This window comes from Diachasmimorpha longicaudata, unplaced genomic scaffold (genome assembly GCF_034640455.1).
Source record: "Diachasmimorpha longicaudata isolate KC_UGA_2023 unplaced genomic scaffold, iyDiaLong2 ctg00000089.1, whole genome shotgun sequence".
In the NCBI taxonomy this organism is placed as follows: domain Eukaryota; kingdom Metazoa; phylum Arthropoda; class Insecta; order Hymenoptera; family Braconidae; genus Diachasmimorpha; species Diachasmimorpha longicaudata.
In genome coordinates, this window is record NW_026973913.1 from 290,001 (window position 1) to 293,435 (window position 3,435).

Genomic DNA, 3,435 nt, shown 5'->3' on the forward strand with positions numbered 1-3,435 from the left:
TTGGCGGGTGAAAATTTCAATCAATTCCCATTCCTCACATCAAACTATGCATATAACAATAGCTTTTATGCTGAATGACGGCTATCCGGCTGTCCCTATCCAAAAATTGAGAAATCCATAAGTGTCCCTACCTACTTTGCGCCGAAGCAATACGAATCAAAAAGAACTACGAATGGGGACTTAGAATAATTTTTCATTTTTCCCAACTTTGAAAATAATCACTTGAAAAAAATCTTAGAATCCAAAGAATAGTATACTTGATCGTTCTACAAGTCGAAAATTGGAAAAATAAGTGATATTTTTGCTTGATGCTATTTTTGTCGGTATGCAAAATCGTTGTCAAGATTCTCAAACCTTAAAATCAGGCCAGCCGGCAATTGGCGGGTGAAAATTTCAATCAATTCCCATTCCTCACATCAAACTATGCATATAACAATAGCTTTTATGCTGAATGACGGCTATCCGGCTGTCCCTATCCAAAAATTGAGAAATCCATAAGTGTCCCTACCTACTTTGCGCCGAAGCAATACGAATCAAAAAGAACTACGAATGGGGACTTAGAATAATTTTTCATTTTTCCCAACTTTGAAAATAATCACTTGAAAAAAATCTTAGAATCCAAAGAATAGTATACTTGATCGTTCTACAAGTCGAAAATTGGAAAAATAAGTGATATTTTTGCTTGATGCTATTTTTGTCGGTATGCAAAATCGTTGTCAAGATTCTCAAACCTTAAAATCAGGCCAGCCGGCAATTGGCGGGTGAAAATTTCAATCAATTCCCATTCCTCACATCAAACTATGCATATAACAATAGCTTTTATGCTGAATGACGGCTATCCGGCTGTCCCTATCCAAAAATTGAGAAATCCATAAGTGTCCCTACCTACTTTGCGCCGAAGCAATACGAATCAAAAAGAACTACGAATGGGGACTTAGAATAATTTTTCATTTTTCCCAACTTTGAAAATAATCACTTGAAAAAAATCTTAGAATCCAAAGAATAGTATACTTGATCGTTCTACAAGTCGAAAATTGGAAAAATAAGTGATATTTTTGCTTGATGCTATTTTTGTCGGTATGCAAAATCGTTGTCAAGATTCTCAAACCTTAAAATCAGGCCAGCCGGCAATTGGCGGGTGAAAATTTCAATCAATTCCCATTCCTCACATCAAACTATGCATATAACAATAGCTTTTATGCTGAATGACGGCTATCCGGCTGTCCCTATCCAAAAATTGAGAAATCCATAAGTGTCCCTACCTACTTTGCGCCGAAGCAATACGAATCAAAAAGAACTACGAATGGGGACTTAGAATAATTTTTCATTTTTCCCAACTTTGAAAATAATCACTTGAAAAAAATCTTAGAATCCAAAGAATAGTATACTTGATCGTTCTACAAGTCGAAAATTGGAAAAATAAGTGATATTTTTGCTTGATGCTATTTTTGTCGGTATGCAAAATCGTTGTCAAGATTCTCAAACCTTAAAATCAGGCCAGCCGGCAATTGGCGGGTGAAAATTTCAATCAATTCCCATTCCTCACATCAAACTATGCATATAACAATAGCTTTTATGCTGAATGACGGCTATCCGGCTGTCCCTATCCAAAAATTGAGAAATCCATAAGTGTCCCTACCTACTTTGCGCCGAAGCAATACGAATCAAAAAGAACTACGAATGGGGACTTAGAATAATTTTTCATTTTTCCCAACTTTGAAAATAATCACTTGAAAAAAATCTTAGAATCCAAAGAATAGTATACTTGATCGTTCTACAAGTCGAAAATTGGAAAAATAAGTGATATTTTTGCTTGATGCTATTTTTGTCGGTATGCAAAATCGTTGTCAAGATTCTCAAACCTTAAAATCAGGCCAGCCGGCAATTGGCGGGTGAAAATTTCAATCAATTCCCATTCCTCACATCAAACTATGCATATAACAATAGCTTTTATGCTGAATGACGGCTATCCGGCTGTCCCTATCCAAAAATTGAGAAATCCATAAGTGTCCCTACCTACTTTGCGCCGAAGCAATACGAATCAAAAAGAACTACGAATGGGGACTTAGAATAATTTTTCATTTTTCCCAACTTTGAAAATAATCACTTGAAAAAAATCTTAGAATCCAAAGAATAGTATACTTGATCGTTCTACAAGTCGAAAATTGGAAAAATAAGTGATATTTTTGCTTGATGCTATTTTTGTCGGTATGCAAAATCGTTGTCAAGATTCTCAAACCTTAAAATCAGGCCAGCCGGCAATTGGCGGGTGAAAATTTCAATCAATTCCCATTCCTCACATCAAACTATGCATATAACAATAGCTTTTATGCTGAATGACGGCTATCCGGCTGTCCCTATCCAAAAATTGAGAAATCCATAAGTGTCCCTACCTACTTTGCGCCGAAGCAATACGAATCAAAAAGAACTACGAATGGGGACTTAGAATAATTTTTCATTTTTCCCAACTTTGAAAATAATCACTTGAAAAAAATCTTAGAATCCAAAGAATAGTATACTTGATCGTTCTACAAGTCGAAAATTGGAAAAATAAGTGATATTTTTGCTTGATGCTATTTTTGTCGGTATGCAAAATCGTTGTCAAGATTCTCAAACCTTAAAATCAGGCCAGCCGGCAATTGGCGGGTGAAAATTTCAATCAATTCCCATTCCTCACATCAAACTATGCATATAACAATAGCTTTTATGCTGAATGACGGCTATCCGGCTGTCCCTATCCAAAAATTGAGAAATCCATAAGTGTCCCTACCTACTTTGCGCCGAAGCAATACGAATCAAAAAGAACTACGAATGGGGACTTAGAATAATTTTTCATTTTTCCCAACTTTGAAAATAATCACTTGAAAAAAATCTTAGAATCCAAAGAATAGTATACTTGATCGTTCTACAAGTCGAAAATTGGAAAAATAAGTGATATTTTTGCTTGATGCTATTTTTGTCGGTATGCAAAATCGTTGTCAAGATTCTCAAACCTTAAAATCAGGCCAGCCGGCAATTGGCGGGTGAAAATTTCAATCAATTCCCATTCCTCACATCAAACTATGCATATAACAATAGCTTTTATGCTGAATGACGGCTATCCGGCTGTCCCTATCCAAAAATTGAGAAATCCATAAGTGTCCCTACCTACTTTGCGCCGAAGCAATACGAATCAAAAAGAACTACGAATGGGGACTTAGAATAATTTTTCATTTTTCCCAACTTTGAAAATAATCACTTGAAAAAAATCTTAGAATCCAAAGAATAGTATACTTGATCGTTCTACAAGTCGAAAATTGGAAAAATAAGTGATATTTTTGCTTGATGCTATTTTTGTCGGTATGCAAAATCGTTGTCAAGATTCTCAAACCTTAAAATCAGGCCAGCCGGCAATTGGCGGGTGAAAATTTCAATCAATTATATCACACGTGAGTG